The 19467-nt window shown below is 36.3% G+C and overlaps 1 long non-coding RNA gene and 1 other non-coding gene across 3 annotated transcripts; both read right to left on the reverse strand.

The window, feature by feature from the left end:
* Nucleotides 1-633: 633 nt before the first annotated feature.
* LOC113327538 lies at nt 634-2392 on the reverse strand. 2 transcript variants are annotated; one of them, XR_003348989.1, is made up of 2 exons: nt 1016-2392; nt 634-779 (listed from the first exon to the last, which is right to left on the reverse strand). It is a non-coding gene; the product is annotated as an uncharacterized LOC113327538 (long non-coding RNA). The 2 variants fall into 2 exon arrangements; XR_003348988.1 differs by having other exon boundaries at nt 1012-2392.
* LOC113327563 lies at nt 1622-1705 on the reverse strand. Its single transcript, XR_003349024.1, has one exon. It is a non-coding gene; the product is annotated as a small nucleolar RNA snoR8a (small nucleolar RNA).
* Nucleotides 2393-19467: the final 17075 nt, after the last annotated feature.

Genomic DNA, 19467 nt, shown 5'->3' on the forward strand with positions numbered 1-19467 from the left:
TAGTTTCTTATGTTATTCAAGTTGTTGTTTTCTGAGGGTACATTTTTGATAATGAGATCTATCACATATCAATAAACAAAATTGAAAGGGCAACCCATCATTGACACTCAAGAATGATAGCTTAAAATCATTTTGGAGGAGAAGTGGCGGAAGAACATAACCAAACTAATATTAGAAGTGGCGACAGTGGGAGAAAAAGAATGGTGATGAAACTAATAACATAATGTCGATGAAGGCAATAATGGTTCAAGTAGTAACTGGTTTGATGGTCGGTTTATGAACTTGGTTCTTCTCGCAATCGTAAAACTAATAAGCAAGTTGCAGGTCGTTTTCGTATCACGCAGAGAAACTAATATATTTTGGATATAGTAGATAGTTTATTTGATCTTCTCAAAGTTAAAAAGGAAAAAGAAAAAACTGATAGAGTGAGAAGGGAAAAACGGTTTAATAGAGAGAGAGGAGAGAAGTTGGGTCGTAATTTTTAATAAACAAAACAATTACCATGGTCAAATATGGACCAGTTGAACCAATAATAAGAGGAGGAATGTGCACCCCTGGTTTAGTGGTGTGCACAAAGTCGCACTCCCCCTTAACAGTCGGCCAAATATATCCCTATCATTCAAAAACCTTATCTATGTAAATATAAATTACCCTTAACGCCCTTATTCACATAATATATTTGTTTATTCCAAATTACAACAAAACAAATATATCACCACTTCACTGCAACCCCGCCAAATCTTGTGTCAACAACTAAAATTGATCCAAAATTTGATGTACTGAAATCAATGAGTATGATTAATAAAGTTCAATTTAGAGTTCAATTTCACACTATTCAAGCAAATAGAATTACCGAATTAAGAAAATGAATCAAGAGAGTATAACTAAAAGAAGTGGAAAATAATCCAACTAACAAAGTAGCAACTTAAAGAAAAAGCACCATAAATACAACGATGAAGAATATAATGCCACTGGATAACACGGTGACTGAAAAATGGAAACAATACTTACATACATTGAATTGAAGGATCATCTTCGAACAGATCCAATGCATTTTCAAACAGCTGCACCACTGCCTGTATTGTTCTCACTGGAACAAAAGTCAAAGCAAAGATCAATATGAATTTTAAATACATTCACTTTCAAATTCCAGGCCAGTGTAAGCCGCATGATAATACGAAATGGTGTCTTACTGCTGCATAACATGCCAAACACGCAACATTGAGCATCCAAATCAAAATGGAACAATTACACGACTTCCCCGTTTAGTTGATTTTGTCTTTAACCTGCTTCGAATTACTAGATACATATCATGTGCTATTACTAGTACATATTCATGTGCTATTACTAATACATATTCATGTCACGTACATATTAAATGAGCTGTGTACATGAATGCAAATGAATTAAGTCACAAGATACTACAATACCCAATGAAACAGCAAACCCACATTTGGGCTTCAGGTAGATTGAGTCTATCATGCAAGTTACCATTCTTACAAGGAAATTTAACAGTCATTAAACCAATCTCATGAAATACTTAACAAAATCTGATACATAAAAAAACCCCAAAAAAAGTAAAATTAATTCAAAGCGATTAATGATAACATTCATAGAGAAATATTGCTCATATTATCTAGGTAAAAAGAGTTTGTCATGCCATTGACAATTCAGGATGAAGAATTTTTACAATCATAGCACCAAATCAATTTTTGTTATGATCAAATCTTAATCAATTAGACAGGGAAAAATATACCAAATAAGAAAGGCTCATACACACACAATATAAGGTCATTAAAAGATTTTTGGTCACTGAATATGGTAATTCAATAATCAACACCGATCGGGAAACGTTTAGTCATTCATCACTGCTCACTAATCTCTTAATTTCTTCTTGAAGATTAGCAACTCCATTTGTATCCATAGATCCATGAACAAAAACAAAGTAGCAACCAAACTTCAATTAAACAATGCAAAGATTTATAATCGCAAGAGATAAAACTTATCTTTTTCTTCGATTTTGATGATTGAATCTTCCCAATCGACGCAGAAACTCTCTACGAACTAATAATGTTATCCCCAATTTTAGGTTCTTCAAGCAAAGTCCAGTTGAAATCCAAATGAATATGTTTCTAATAATCGAGATCTCAGTTTTGGGAACTAGTTTCCTGATCATTCATCAATAAATTTAAGAGGTGGTGGTGGATTAATTTGGTGGAAGTATAGGAGGTGGTGGTCTAGGACGTGGTGGAGGATTAAAGGTGGTGGTGGCGGCGACGATGAAGATGGTGGTGCTAGTTCGGAGAGGAGGATAAAGAGAAGAAAGGGAAGAAAAGAAAACGATTTGCAGTCGGCAAAGAATAACATTAGATCCAGTACTGTATAGAGAGGGTAAGTTTGGAACCAAAGATTAAATGAATTTCCTTTTTTTATTAGGGGTATATAAATTAAATACCCCTAGTTTTGACACCCAACACATATACTCTTGTATAACAATAAATATTAAAAACAACCCGTGCCGTAACGACACGACATGAGACTGATGTGTTTTAAAATTATGATTAGTTTACACCATTGTTAACATTCGACTCTATTTGAATTAACATTCGTACACGCTAGTATTCAAAAAATTTGTTGATGATGCCTTATCATATTTAACCGGTTTCCAAATAAAAATTGAATTATTCTATTTTTTATATTAATAATTTTTTTAAGTTATTCTTATACTCTAACATTGACATCATGACTCGCTAAGCAATTCTTGAGTCTTTTCAAAAAAGACTCTCGTATCTTCACTGAGTTCGCCCAAGGTGATGAAGGCCAAGATGCTGAGGCCATAGCCGTGTAAGGTGCACATGTTCGCAACTGCAAATATAATGGTCTTAATTAATTTTTTACATTTAATTTTTATTTTATTATCCTAATTATGAAGGAATTCAATCAATATACATATTTGTAATAAAAAGAGGTTACAACTCTTATGTCTATCGGATGTTTTTGGCTAGGATGAGACTGACATGGTCGGATGCAACATTTCAATCTCAAAATGTTATCTGACCGTCCAAGGCTACATGATTTCAACATTTAATTGTCCACTTTATTTTTTTGGTGGGACATTTTTTTTAAATTAGTGTGGAATTAATTATGATGGTTATAAATGCATATAGCCATAATGGAAGTAGGTTACAACTCTTACATCCGTTAGATATAAATGGATGGGATGAGACTGGGATGGTCGGATCATCCATTTTTCTCTGAAAATGTTATCCGTCCGTCAGTGGCTCAAGAACCCCTTCTGTTTTGTATTATAGATACCCCTATCATTTAACAACCTTATCCATTAATAAATAGATTACCTTAATACCCTCACTTATAATTATTTTCATTTACAAACCTTATCCTTATCCACTAACAATTTTTTTTCTTATTTCACAGCCACTACCACCACCACCATTCCACCACTACCAGCACCTCCACCACCACCAATCCACCACCACCACTTACTAACTACAACCACCACTAATATTTCACCATCGCCACTAATATTTCACCACCACCACCACCATTATCATTTTTGTCACCGCTGCCGCCGCCGCCGCTGTTTCTGCCACAACCGTCACCACCGCCGCCGTCACCACCACCGCCGCCATCAAAACTTGGCGTCAACAACCGAAGTTGATCCAAAATATAAAAGTTCAAAAATAACTTTACTAATACATATTCTATTTCTTTTATTGTGTCAACAATCAAAGTTGATCCCAGTGAATGGGTCAGCAACAAAAGTTGATCCCTTTAAGTGGGATCAACAATGGAAGTTGATCCACAAAAAATGAGATCAACATATTTATATAAGTATGTTTCCTGTAAAAACCAATAAACCTGGAACCTGCAAACTGACATATCCTTAAGAAACACAAGAATAACATTCATAAAAATAAATCACAGTGTATGTCGTTTCAAAACAAAACAACTCCAACCCAAAAAAGCATAAAAAAAAGAAACACCCAACAAGTATGAAACCTAATCGTTAAGCCCTTTCGTGCTAGAGCAGTGGATCAAAAATCTCAAATCCAAATCGTTATCTGACAATTGCAAAATATAACCTCTGGAACAACCATCTATAGCCTGCAACAACCAAAGTTTGATACACAATGACATATATGAATGAGTGAATTTGGCGTGAGTCGAACACGCATCATCTGACGTGGAATCAGTCATGCTACCATTGCACCACAAATTCAACATTTTGAAGAATTTACATCTATAAAAATCAAAGCTTTTAAACTACAGGCATAATTATACTAATGCAAGGAAATGCTGTCAACAACAGTAGTTGATCCCATAAAAATGGAGTAAACAACAGGAGTTGATCCCATTTATTGAATCAACAACAATAGTTGATCCCATAAAAATGGTATCAACAGTAGCAGTTGATCCCATAAATTATTAATATCATGCATTGTTGGTGATTTTAGTACCTAATACATACATAATCCCCAATGTAGTAGTTCCCAAATCTGCTCCTGAAGCCAAAATAGTTGCAAAATAAGGCGATCTCCATTGTTGATTTCACCATCCAAACAAGAGCCACCACCATCACCTTCACAACCACCAGTACCATACCCATCAACTAACACTTTCAAAAACCACGAAAAAACGAAATCCATAAGCACACTAGTCTTTATAATGTTGATGTAAGAGAGGCAATACACAATATAAAGAGCATTTTCTGTACTCGTACTATAAAGTATCTAATTTTTTTAACAAACATGATTTAGACTACAAGCATGACTATACTAATGATGTCAACAATATGAATTGATTCATAAATGGAGTCAACAATAGTAGTTGATCCCATAAAAATGGTGTCAATAAAAGGAGTTGATCCCATAAGTGGTGTCAACAACAGTAGTTGATCCCTTAAAAAATACGCCGCCACCCTCACTACTACAATAAAAACCACCACCATCACCTACAATGCAACAAACATATACCACCACCGCTGTAACAACACCTTCCACCACCATAACAACAACAACACTAATACCCAATGCTTTTATCACCATCAGCACCACCAACCTCACTAGTACAAACAAACTCATTTTCTTGTTTCAGAAATGAATTACAATTAAGAGCTCAATTAAAATCGAAATAAACAAGAAATCATGTTGAATCAACACCAAAAAAATCAAAACCAAGATCAAATTTAGGCTACTACTTAGAATGACAGTAAGAGATCAAACTTATCTTTTAATTTGTTTATGATGATTGAATCTTCAGATCCACTTATTGATGAAGATTTTCATCGTCTCTTCCCAATCGATACACATCGTTATCATCGATTTTTGGTTCTTCAAACTGAAATCAACTGAAATCGGAATGAATCTGATGTTTTTAATGACCAAGATTAGGATTTGAAAATTAGGTTCTCGGCGATTCGTCACCATATTGAATTTCTGCAGCTAAAAAAGTGGAAAATCAATCTACAATCAATTTAGGAGGTGGCGGTGCAGATGGTGGATTTAATTTACTCACGGCGGAAGAAACTGACTTGGGTGAAAATCGATCTAATTAATTGATTAGGAAGTAAAGAAAATATGGTGATGGTTGTGACGATAGAGATGGTGGCGCTAATGGTGTTGGTTGCGGTGGTGGCGTAAGAGATGATGGTGGTACTCAGGTAGCAACGATGGAGAAGTGAAGAGGTTGCAGCTTTGGTGATGGCGGAGGAGGTAGATAGATAGAAAAGAATCAGATCTGGAAATAAAATAATGAAAGTGATTTTGTTGAGGTGGGTAAATATGGAAACAAAAAAGTTATTAATGGACCATGATGGGCCTATAGATGGAGAGGGGTATTTTTATTGTCTCATAAGGGTATTTGTGAAACCCATGATAAGGAGGGACAATTATGTAATTACCACATTTAAATTTGGAAAACACAAAGTATCAATAGGAATCACTAAACTAATCAAGGTCTATCCATATCGTTAATTGAACCAGACACAAGACTTAAACAGACCAAACAATTATAATCAAAACATACCATTGGATACCAGAGAAATTAATGGACCCAATCAAACGACCGGAGTGATCAGTCACCAAATACAAACACCCCACCGAAAAAACACAGCCGGAAAAATTGGATTCGATCAATTATAGGTAAAAATCCGATTGACCCTGGAAGGTCTATCGAATCAATTTACAAAGAAAACAATTTTATTGAACAAACTCCTCCGCTATCACCCAAACTCCCAACGACTACGCCTTCTATTTAACTGTGTGACTTCTTGGACGATAATAACCAGAGCATAACACAAACTCTTGTACGAAAATAACCGGAGGATAACACAAGCGAAGAAGTGATAGACGCATTTATGTGTCAATTTGTCCTCAATGTTTCGTATTGTTAGTACTTGTTTTTTTCCTTATTATGGTGTTTTGTGTGTTTGTAGGTATTTTTTGGAAATAAATATTGATGGAAAATTCGGCTCAAAAAGTTGTTAAAGGCACCCCGGAGGACATATGTTATTCGGACTCCAACAATGGCTAAGGGGAGACCACTGGATAAGGGGTGACCTTCTTTAACAAATTCAAAATTTCATATTGGCGTGAAAATGAAGAACAGAATTGTGTGATTTTCGATCGAAGTTTGAAGGAGTTCTAGGTAGACTAAAGGGCTGAAATTTGTTGGGTAGTTGTGATATTTCCCAACAAAACTATCATGAGTGATTTAATCGATTAAAATTGGCTGGATTCTCGCGTAGAAGTAAACAGAGCAACACTTTCTCGGGAAGAATATTTCACGGGTTTTGAAGATTTTGAGCATGTTCTGATGACTCGATCAACATTCTGGAACGTGTATTGACCTGTTCAGAGTGTGCTGGCAGAGAATCAACGCGTGAGGAGGTAAAATAGGGAAGAAAATATTCCTGAGAATATTTTTTTCACTGGAGAGTTATGAAGAGATTTCCGGAGTTAATGCAGAGATTGGATGACCCTGTTGAGTATAAAATAGGTTCTCGGGCACCAGAGAGGGGGGATGGGAGTTAGGGGATAGAATAGAGCACCACGGAGTCGAAAAATCAAGCTGCAGAGAAATCTGCAGCAGCAGCAGAAAAATACTGAAGAACACGAAAACGGACCAGCAAAGAGAGACGTTTTTCTACAGAGTTTGCGACTCACAGGCGAGGGTCGTACATCAGAGGCAGACTTATTAGCTACAGTATCAGTGACACATATTGTGGGTCGTTCTGGTTTGTAACACATATAATTGTTACAAACCCGATTTTCATTATATTTCTCCCTTTTCATCATTTGTAAACCATTTTTGAGCAATAATAATGAATTTCGAGCGTGTTTCCAACAACATGATGAGCTAAACCCTATCACTGGGACAACGGAGGAAACAACTTTTCATTATTGTGGTAAATGAATTAGTTCTTTTATTGACTTTTTGCATAGATTTAATTGCTTTATGATTTCTGTTAATTATTTGTTATTTTGTTAGATGTCGCATGCTTAGTTCTAAATACTTTGGATGCGTCATGCTTTTAACTTACAAATAATATTTTACGAAATCTATTTTTGGCAAAGAACTAGAGTCACAACTTCTTTTGTTTGAGCTATATTGTCTAGAGTTAATGACTGAACCATAACAATATGAAAAGTAGTGGAATCCCGCGTCTCAGTGTCTCTTCATCTTGTGACAAATTGTGTATATATATTTTTCCTTATTTTCTTTATTAAGTCTTAAAACAAATTCTCAACAAATCTGAGTGAACGAATCATCTTACCACAACTCAATTGAAAAATACCATCAATTTTTGGCGTCGCCGACGCGAATTTGTTTATAGATTTGTTTTTAGGTTTTATTTGTTCTTTTTTACGCGTTTTGGGTATTTTTGTTTGCTTTCAGATTTGGAGCTAAGCTAAAGAAAAAAAAAAGTGCTGAAAAGAAAATCCCAAAAAGGAAAGAAAAGAGAAATCCAAAAGGAGTGAAGAAGAAGAAGATTTTGTATATTATTTTTTTTTAGAAATTGTAATTAGGGCTATATTTTTGTAATATTTTTATTTTTGGACCTTTTTTCTTTTTGGAATTTATTTTTGGACATTGGACATTAATTTTTTTTAGACCCTACGGAAGGGTAGTTTCAAATATAAACTGCACAGGGAAGGACGGCGATTACAATATCGCCTCGGCCCCTCGGGTTCGTACACGACATTGGAGTTGTGGCCCGAGTCGACTTCAACGGTTCATTCCCCGTCTGGAACGGGAGGTAAGAACTCTAAACACCCGTGAATCCCCTGTCAGCGGGTTTACTGGATGATTTTGTATGCATATATGTTGAGGACCTGAAATCGGATTTAACTTTCCAGTAAAGGGCAAGGCCTGGCCAAATCAAGATAAGGACTCGGATTCATCACCGTTTCCTTCTTGCCCGCCTTAGGAACACATAACCTACGCGAACCTAAGCCTTAAAATTTGGACTAGAACGAGACCGATAGGGTAACGAGCTTAATAGGAAAGTCATTCGAAAAATATTGATTACTCTTTTAAGCATACTTCGAAGTTCATGATGGTTTCTGTGAGTTGAATGCGTGACTGCGCCGCCTTGTAATGCGGTGAGGCCTTGGGTATCAAAGCTCTACGCAGCTTCCCTCGCCTCTATTCAACTTACTTTGACTCGGATTGATTCCAGAGGGGTTTGCTCAAATTGTAACGAATTCCCTTTCGAAGGATTAGAAGCTGGTCTAGAAACAATCTAAGTGGAGCCATCATGCTTTTTGTTTGCTAGATAAAATAGGCTTGTTGTGGTCGAATTAACTTTATTTTTCTCATCAGGTTCTAATTATTCAAACAATAACATAAACCTTTCACTTTATACAAGACAAGTACTAGGTTAGTTAACTAGTATTTCTTTTCAAGGCATTCGATTAGACTTGAATAACCGAATCCTTCAATTTGATAAGTTTAACTAAAATCAGAATTAACTTAGTTTCGCTTATCCGAAATCGAATTGGACTCGTTAAGCCATAAACAATACATACAAACCAAAATAAATTGACTTGCACAATTATTTTCTTAACCGGAAGCAATTGAAACAAACATAGATATTATCACGATTTATAAAGGGGGATACCAGTCCTACTAAGTGTTGATACCATTTCATCGATCCAACGGCCAGGATCGGTGGGATCTTTTTGTCGTATATGAAATGGTATCAGCACTTAGTAGAACTGGTATACCCCTTTATGAATCATGGATATTATAGCGCCGCAATTGCACCGAAATTTCGTTAAGCAAAAACACTTGATATCAAACAATAAAGAAGATACCAAACAATAAGCCAAATAAAGTGACACATTTTTTCTTAACCGGAAACAATTGAATCACACACATACACATCCATACACACATAACGGAATATATATTAATTGTACCGAAATTTTGTTAAGCAAAAGCAAAATGTATGTGTAGTTGCAGGAAATCCTACACTACACCCCTCACAAGATTTCATTAACATTCAACTCATTTTTGGATTTACAATCTTAATTTTATTGATGAATCTTTGAACAATCTTACAAGAAAAGATAAAGGAATCAAGAATAACCACTGCTCTAGATTTTCTCTCTCTTATTTACTTGTTTCTCACTCAAAAAAGATCTCTCCCTTTTTCTTTACAACTGAATGACTATTTATAGGAAAATACATAGTGGATGACAACTAATCTGTCCTTTATTTTCGGATATGACTTGCGACATTATCGCAACCTTACAAATACCAATCTTGCAAAACTTCCTTATTTTCGCAGGATCGCCACACTTTTCTCATGATTTGGCTGATGTCGTTTACTATGTCGTTTCTGAAATTGTTATGCGACACTGTCGTGTTGTGTTGTTAATAATTTCGCTGAGACATTATTGCTGCGAGATTCTGATCCTACATCTTGCCTCTTCTCATATCTTCTCTGCGAAGTAGAGAACGATGTGAGAAATGCCGCAGTTATCCATCATTTCATATTCTGCATTTATCACATGTATCCTTTCTCCCATCTGTTTCTTGACACGTCTTCTATAACCGCTATTTTTCAACCGCTCACGTCTTTTCGCATTAATTGTGTTTATCTTCTCGAAAATCTCCTCTATATATACTCTTCTTACTCTCATTTTTTTTCTTTTTTACTCTCTTTTTCATCTTCTCTGCAACTTCATCATTTTCTCCATAAATTCCTCTGCTGTAATTTTTCTTCTATCTTCCTTCTTCAATCTTCTTAATTCTTCGTCCATTCCCATGCTCTATATTCAGATATGCCTCCAAGTGGTCAAAAACATGAGAAAACCTTAAAGGATGTTCAAAAAGATCTTGCCGAGAAATGTTTCACATTTTCTACCATTCCTGGTGAAAGTGCCAAGTCAATTCTTTCTATCAAACTTTTCTCTGATCAACATTGTGATGATCAATCAATCATAGTTTCGCTGGGTCAAATTCTCGCATGTCTCCCATTCCTCTTTATGACCCAGATATTCCTCTGTTCAATGAAATTCTCGCTCACTCGGGATTTTCGCGAGCTATCTTCCAATTGAGTGGGGATTGCATCCGTATGATATTGGAGTTTGCTAATCGCGGTGCTGGTAAAGGATCTCTTTATCCTAAAGAGCTTAGGGATCCTAAATTCGCAGACTTGGAGATAATCGATGAGAAGTACACAGTAGCGAATTTCTTCGAAAATTATGAATTAATATCCATGAAGAAAGAGAATACTCTCTGGGGTATTCGCTTGAAAAGAAAAAATAATATTGATGAAGATAAAATACTCATGCAAGACATTGATTGGCACTCTGGTAAGAACACAACCCCTCGCCAATATAAAGATTGTGTTTTTCCCTTGATGCTGAAAGGACCTTACATTGCTGGGTCAAATGTTCTTCCTGAGAATCTCGCTACTTATCAACCTTGGGTATTCTCTTGGACCGAGAAGAAGAAAGAGGTATGTTTCTTCCAGTTTCTCCCACTTTACATTTCTTTATTTATCTTTATTTTTTTATTGGCTGATTCTTGTGACATTTTACATATCCAGAAACTGAAAGATAGCTACCGCAGGACTGGGAAGGCTAATACCTTGTTAGCTCTTCGCTCATACATAGATGAGGTAAGAAATATTCTCTTATGATTTTAAACAATATATTTTTGCCTCTATTTCTTATTTCTATCTGTGTGTGAAGGTTATCGCTGAAATAGAAGAGCCTGCCAATGTTGCGAAGACTGGTGATAAAGACAAAGGTGCTCTTCGCAGGGAAAAACCAATTGCTCCTCCTTCAAAGAAGAGAAAAATCCGTTCTTCCTCTCCTTCAAATACTCCTTCTCATGAAAACTCCGAGAGTGATGAGGATGATGAGGATAATTATGACCCTGCTGCAAATGAAGATTCTTCATCTGAATCTTCTATGGTTAAGCTCTCTGGCATCTTTTTTGATTCTTGGCAAGGAATGGGAGATAGTCAACTCGCTAATACCTGCAAAGCTCTCGCCACGATTTGCGATGTTCCTTTATTGGATGGTGATAGTTCTCTTTGCGGAGTTTCTAGATCGGTGACTCCCAACTTCCTGCATTCTCTTAATAGTCTAGTATGCTTTCGTCTTTTTACTTCTTCATTATTGTAACTCAAAATATCTTTCTATTTTAATACTTTTTACATTTTCTCGCAGGATGGAAAAGCTTCTTTCGCTGTTTCCTCAGATTTGGAGAGGAGACGCGAAATTCTTGAAAAGAAGAATCTTCAATTTCGTACAAAGAATGAAGAACTGGAAACTGAAGCTAAGGGTCTTCGTGAGAAGAACGAACAATTAGAATCTGAAGTTAAAGATCTTCGCGAGAAGAACAAACAACTTGAAACCGACACTTCTTCGCAAAGGAACAAAATTTCTACTCTTCAAAAAGCTAATGATCAGCTCTATGGTATGCAATTTTTCTCCTTTCCTTTCATTCATTCATCCTATTGTCTTATCTTATTTGATTAATCCTTTTTGCAGACATTTATGGTCTTTCTGATGAAGCCATTCTTCTTCGTTCATTTACCGATGCCCTAGATAATGACACTCTTCTTGAACATCTTAATAAATCTTTGAATAGTTTCTCTAATGATAAAATTTCATCTCTGCCTTTGAATGAACTTAAATCCAAATTTCGCCTCTTAGAGATTGATCATAGATCTAGTTTAGGTTTAGCCAACCAATTTAAACGTTTTTATCTCAATTCTAAAAAGAATATCAATGAATTAAGAACCAAGATTAGCAAACTTATAGATGATAAAGATCGTATCTCTGATCAAGGTGTTAAGGCTTTGGCGAAATTCCAAGAGACTCTTCTTGAGGTTCAACTTGAACGAGATGAAGCCAATCGTCAAAATGCGGTGCTTAGCGAGAGAGAAAACCAAGTTCGTTCTCGTCTTCTCATAAATAGTGATGATGAGTTCGCTTGGGCTGCGACAATCTTGGATAATGCCAGAAAAGATTTAGGTGTAAATGTTAGTCTCCAAGTTGAGCATACAACCTTGATTAGAGATATGATTTCTGAGAGAGAAGGTCATTAACTGTTTTCCTTTATTAATCTTTGGTTTTTCACGAGTTTTTATCAAGTTACTGATTAATTGCTATATGCTTCGCAGGATCTGAAAGTAGATATCGCCAAAGAGTGGAGGAACTTGAAGCTGAAAAAGAGGAACTCGCAAAGAATCTTTCTTCTCGCAACGAAAAATATTCTAGATTAAAGAATCAAACCAAGATCAATGTTGCGAACTTTAAGAATGACGCTCTGCATTTTCACAATCAAACTATTCAAATGGTTTGTGATGACCATAATATTCCTCACTCTGATTATCCTTGTCTCTTGGAGGAGATCCCAAAGAACATTCCTAGTCTGATCATCTCTGATAGCGAAGCTGATGATGAAGAATCTGATGGTGATGAAGGTTCTGATGGAGATAAAGGTTCTGATGCAGACGAAGAAGAGAACAAGTCTAATGAAGATGATGAAGAATCAACTAAGAAGTAGTATTTGTTTCCTTCTTTGATCTTATGTAATACTTGTATATTTATTCCTTCTTTTTGTATATTTGCGAATTCTTTTGGTTCCCTATATTCCTTAACATATGAGTTTCTTTCATTTTGACCTTCATTCATTAAAACAATTCTTCCTTGCAATACGGTTAATCAACATAATCATTAATTTTTGAATTTTTGCGTAAATCTATCATGTGGAGACAAATAACATTTTCTAATTTCATTCATTCCCATACTTGCCTCTGTTATTTGTATCCAAATGAGAGATTTTGCAGATTTTTCTTATTTTATGCCTCAACTTTGCAGTTTTTTATGTATAATTTCGCAATCATATGCGAAGTGAATTTTGATTCTTTTCAAAATCTCATTCCTGTGTGGTCTTATTTTTCCTTCCTAGTTAAAGGTCTTATTATGCCACCTCTTGTCATTGCGACAAAATCGCAGGACGTCCTTGGACTTTCATGCAAAAACCCATTGATCTTGTCTTAACTTTTTCTTTTGTATTATTGCCTCTTCAGGTTTGTTGCGACAATATGACAGGCCTAAATATTCTTGCGAAAATAAACCCCCATGACATTGCCGTCTTGCGACAAAATCGCAGGACGTCTTCACACTTTCATGTAATGACCCATTGATCTCGTCTTATCTTTTTCTCTAGTATTATTGCCTCTTCAGGATTGTCGCACAAATATGACAAGTCTTAATACCCTTGCGAGTAAAAAGCCTCATGACATTTGCTCCTTAAGACACTTATCAGCTCCCTAATGGAGGGTGCCGCCCTTATCTCCCCCTGGTTGCCCCTTCAAGGAGACGTACTTCTACCATACAAGGTTAGATCCTCCCATCCGGTCTTAACAACAACCAGTTGTTTTCGCAGCCTCTTATCTCTTTTACCTATAGGGCATATGGTTACGAGACTGCACCCTAAGTGGGGTTTTCTTCGGTCCGAGTGCAGTATAATTCAAGACTTGTCAAGAATGGCAAGGTACGCTCTAGACTCCCCTGGCACTATTGACTCAACCGTGTACCTCGGCGCCTTGATCAGATTCTGCACTCCTTAGGAGAGTTCTTATCACCTTAGTCGCCCAACCTAAGTCATATGCTTAAGTTGAGAATCCAAGGTGCCTCTCCCGGATGGGCTTTATTGACCCCAAATCTCCATGACTCAGGTTCCGGGGGCGGTGTAGCCTTTCCTTGAGCCATGCAACAGGTACCCCCTTATATGACGTACTTTAGGTCTTACATTTTCCTCTTGCGAAATTGTATTCGCGAACTAGGGTGTACGCTATAAAGGTTCGCCCATTTCTCTTTTGTCATTGTTCTCTGATTGTCTTTTGTAGAATTCATTATCTCTGCGAGATTCTCGCACATCATCATATCGTATTTGCACTTCTCAATCTCATTTTCATCATTCAGTAACATGTATTTTTGAGAATTTTATTTGTTGCGAGAGTGTCGCAACAAATCAATCATTCATACACTTCTTATTTTTATTACTTTTGTCATTCTCTGCTTCTTTGTTATTCTCTGCTACTGCTTCCTTGGTAGTGGTATGTTCACCATTTCTTATTCTGAGCTAGCATTAGTTTCACAACATTTCTTCTTCTTTTCGTTCGATTGCATCCACCATCAATCTCTCACTTCTTTGTGTCTCTTTGATTTTGCGTCGCCAACTTTCCTTCTTGTTTGCTCTTCCTTCGCAGGATTCTACCTCAGTTTCGTAACATTTCTTTCCTTCAACCCAATCTCCTTTTATGATTCCTACACCGCTGGGGTGAGGGAATTTGATGCACTGGTGGAAAGTTGAAGCTACACCTAGAATCCCATGTAGCCAAGGTCGACAAATTAATGCATTGTAGGGTGATTTTACGTCAACAACACAGAACAGGATTTCAGAAGATATTCCCTTCAATAGAATTCGCATAGTAACCTCCCCTTTAGGCTTGTTGGCAGTACCATTAAAACCATATATCTTATATGTTCATGGTATAAGGTCATCATCTCTCCCTCCCATGGTTTTATAAGCATGGTAGAATAAGATGTTCACAGAGCTTCTGGTATCGATTAGAATCCTATTAATTGCCCATGAGTCTTCAGCTTCATCATTTTCATCTTCTTTCGGTTTTGGATTAATTTCTAATTTTACCACCAATGGATTGTCATGTACCTCTCCACCTTCAGGGACTTCTTCTACGGTAAAAGAAATAGTCTGCTTCTGCTATTCCTCTAGTGGCGAGATTTTCGCAATGTTCATAATTTATCTTCCATCATTGTCTCTTGCGAACACTCTACTCAAAACATTGTCATGAAAATCTTCAATTGTCTTGTATGAATGTACGATAGAGTGACAGAATAAATTCTTTGCTTTTGCACCAACTTCTACGAAGAACATTTCCTTCTCTTTCACCGTGTTTACTCTGTGATGTTCTGGTGGTGGTGGTAATAATGGTTGAGATTGTGGGTGTCTTATCAGAAAGTAGTTTAGTTTTCCTTGATCTATCATTCTCAGAATAATTCTCTTTATATTTCTGCAATCATTTGTAGTATGTCCGTGAAAATGATGATAAGAACAGAACTCATGACTTCTGCGGCTTTGAGGTGGTTCCGTTCCCATGTTCCATGGTGTTGGTATATTCTCCATCAAAATTATAGCTTCCCATATTTTCTCCACACTTGAATTTAGAGGTGACATCTTGATTTCTTCCCATACTACCTTGTGACCTCCTTGTCCTCTATTATAATTTTGTCTTTGACCTCCATAAGTTTCTTGCGGCTGATCAAGTCTTTGAATCTTATTATTTCCACCACGATTGTAGAAATTTCTTTCTCTTTCATACTCCTCTTGATCTTGGCTTCCCATAGCCGCCAGTTTCTGTTGATTGTTGCCTGTAACATTTTCTTGTTGTACTTGCGAAGTGCTCTCCACTGTGTTTATTAGTTTAGGTAGTAAGCTTGCATTCGCTGCTTGTGAATTGGTGTTCGCAACTGGGTATGATTCCATTTCATTTTGTCTTTCCTCTAGAGCAATATACTCTTCCTGAAGTTCTCGCAGTTCAGTCATTGTGATTGTATTCTTGACTCTGAAAATTTGGATATACAATAGATTGGTTGCGAACATAGCATTGATAAATGATAAGATAAGATATCTCTCATCCACACGGACAGCCATTTCACTACACATAGTTCTCCACCTTTTAGTTAGGTGCTTCAAACTTTCGCCAATCCTTTGTTTTAATCCAAACACATCTTCAATACCAGGTCGCAAAGAATTGTTACTTATATATGCCCCAAGAATGTGGTCTGCAAGTGATTGAAAGATGTTATTGTATTTTTTGGTATACCTTCGAACCACTTTAACGCCTCTCCTGTTAGACTGGATGCAAAATACTTGCACAATACGACATCATGATTTTCCCACTGCAACATGCACCTCACCTAGGCTTTAATGTGTTGAATTGCACAAGTTGTTCCATCAAAAATGTTGGTTAATGCGGGCACATTGCATTTCGGAGGTATTCCTCCTAGTTGTACTTCTCTTGTAAATGGAGTTTTCGCAGCTTCTTCTATAACTTTATCTAATTGTCTTCTGCCTACTTCTCCTCTATTATTTAGCATTCCTCTCATTTCTTCCAATTCTTTTAAGATTTGTTCATTTACGCCTGAATTTTGATCCATTGGTCTTTTTAATTCCGCCTCCCTTCTTTTGCATTCATGTCTTTCTTCTCTCGCGAAATGTTGCATTTCTTCTTCATCATCGTCATCTTGTCTTCTCCTGCGGTTCTCTTCCTCATCTCTATCTTGAATTCGTATGTGATGATGTCTCTCATTTTCCCTTCCATGATTTTGTTCATTTCTTATCAATTCCATTCGCTGTCTTTCAGCCCTCTTCTGTACTCTATCATACTCTTCATTGAGATTACCGTTATTCTGGTTTTGTGTACGCCTTCTTTCTCGGTTGTCATGATTGTTCTGGCGACTTGCCGCCTGAAGCTCTTGTTCTTCCATTTCCGCTCTCAATCTTTCACGTTCGCAAGTTAAACGTGCTTGTTCAGCATAGTGTCTTTCAATTTCTTCTTCAATCGTTTGTTGATTTCTTTGAGTTTCTCTCTCATGTAAAATTCTCCTTCCTTCCTCTCGATTCCCTTCGCCATCTTGATTATTTCGTCCCTGACGTTGTCCATTCTCCTGATTTCTATCATTTTTCCTATCATCAAAAGTTTCATTTTGTGGAACGTAAGGATCATCAGTCCTTTCTCTACCTTCGTGATGTTCTTCATTCGGATTTTGTATTTCTTCTCGAATATTATTTCCAGCATTAACTGTGGATTAGTTTCGCCTCATCTCTCTTCTAGTCGATCTTGAATACGATCTTGTATTACTTCTTGATCTTCTACTCTGTAGTCTCATATTTTCCATCCTCAATTCGTGATTTTGCCTTGTTAGATTTGCACGCTCTTCTGTCTCAGCTCTTCTTTCTTCATGCATTCTTCGTCTCAACATCTATACTGCTCCAATTTCCTCGTCTTCACGAATTATTCCTTCAACTATTTCTTGTCCTCCCTCTGTTTGTCTATTATTTCTCGTTTGTCGTTCTTCTTCTTCATCTGCTGAATTTGATCGCCAAGTATGTATGCTCACTCTATCATAATCCATAGTTCTATTTTGTATCGGTGTTTGTTGAACTGGTTGTTGAATTTGATTTTCTCCATCATTTCTTATTCTAGTAGATTCTCCTGTTTCACTTCTCTCCCTTCCAGCAAGTCTTTTACTTCTTCTTCTAGCGGTTGTTGGTTGTTCGTATATATTCCTCCTTCTAGCCATTTCTTCAATACTAATGAATTGTAAGAGATTCCGTAAAATTCTTCACTAGTTATTCTAATTTCCCACAAATCAGAATATTAATCTTCAACCTTTTCTAGGGTGATTTTCAATCTTCGTTCCCTGTTTCTAGCGCCATTATGTAGTTGTAGGAAATTCTACACTACACCCGTCACAAGATTTCATTAACATTCAACTCAATTTTGGATTTACAATCTTAATTTTATTGATGAATCTTTGAACAATCTTACAAGAAAAGATAAAGGAATCAAGAATAACCACTGCTCTAGATTTTCTCTCTCTATTTACTTGCTTCTCACTCAAAAAAGATCTCTCCCTTTTTCTTTACAACTGAATGACTATTTATAGGGAAATACATAGTGGATGACAGCTAATCTGTACTTTATTTTCGGATATGACTTGCGACATTATCGCAACCTTACAAATACCAATCTTGCAAAACTTCCTTATTTTCGCAGGATCGCCACACTTTTCTCATGATTTGGCTGATGTCGTTTACTATGTCGTTTCTGAAATTGTTCTGCGACACTGTCGTGTTGTATTGTTAATAATTTCGCTGAGACATTATTCCTACGAGATTCTGATCCTACAGTATGCAATATAAGAAGGCTTTTCTTAAACAGGAAAACAATCAACTAACGAATTTGTTACCTCAGATTCCGCATCCTCTTCACCCCAGAAAGATAGCATTAAGCGCAAGTTAAAGTTAGAACTCTCCCCCAGTATGTTTTCATGCTCTCGCAAGAACAAAAGAACAACAACAAAGAGCAACCTTTACCAGAGAAAGGTTGAATCGGTTTTAACTAATGCATGCCAATAGCAAAAGTTGAAAACCCGAAGCACATATGTTTATGCTAAAGACAACTCATGTAAACACAAATTGATTCAACACATTGTGACTTTTTACATATGAATTTCAATCGGAACACCTTATGATTCTTTGATAAAGCCTACTAACATGGGTTATAACTTAATCCCGTTAAATCAAAAAGTCACACAAACCATAAGGGTTCACATCATATGAGATCGAATATTAAGGTTATGAAAACCGAAATCAGACATCCCATAAACCAAAAACACATGGCAATAATATAGACATTCAAGCACGGGCTACGTAATCGGAAACTATCACAAGAAATATTATAAACTAATAATTTTATTCATAAATAATTGATAGTTTTATTCAAAAATAGACCTTACACAATAATCGAAATAAATCAAAGACTGATGTCCATTTTTCTTGTATTAAGTATTACAGCATATAACTTAATCCCTAGAAGTGCTCTGATTATTTACTGAAGTTTCTTCAGCGTTCAAGTTCTTGGCCTTCTCTTTTCTTTCATATGAATGAGTCTCCTTTTCAAGAGATTCACCTCCACAATCAACTTCAAGAGTTGACTCGAGCCACTTCTCATTCTTTACAGAAACTTCTAATTGTTCTTGAGAAATCTCAAAATATTTCATTAAAAAGAACATGATCTCAAGTGATATTTGACTCCTATTATGTTCCCTTGAGAAGTAGCACTTAATCTTAGTAGGAAGGCATGTTTCAAGCTTCTGTAATTGA

The sequence above is a fragment of the Papaver somniferum genome, unplaced genomic scaffold, assembly GCF_003573695.1.
Source record: "Papaver somniferum cultivar HN1 unplaced genomic scaffold, ASM357369v1 unplaced-scaffold_103, whole genome shotgun sequence".
Taxonomy (NCBI): domain Eukaryota; kingdom Viridiplantae; phylum Streptophyta; class Magnoliopsida; order Ranunculales; family Papaveraceae; genus Papaver; species Papaver somniferum.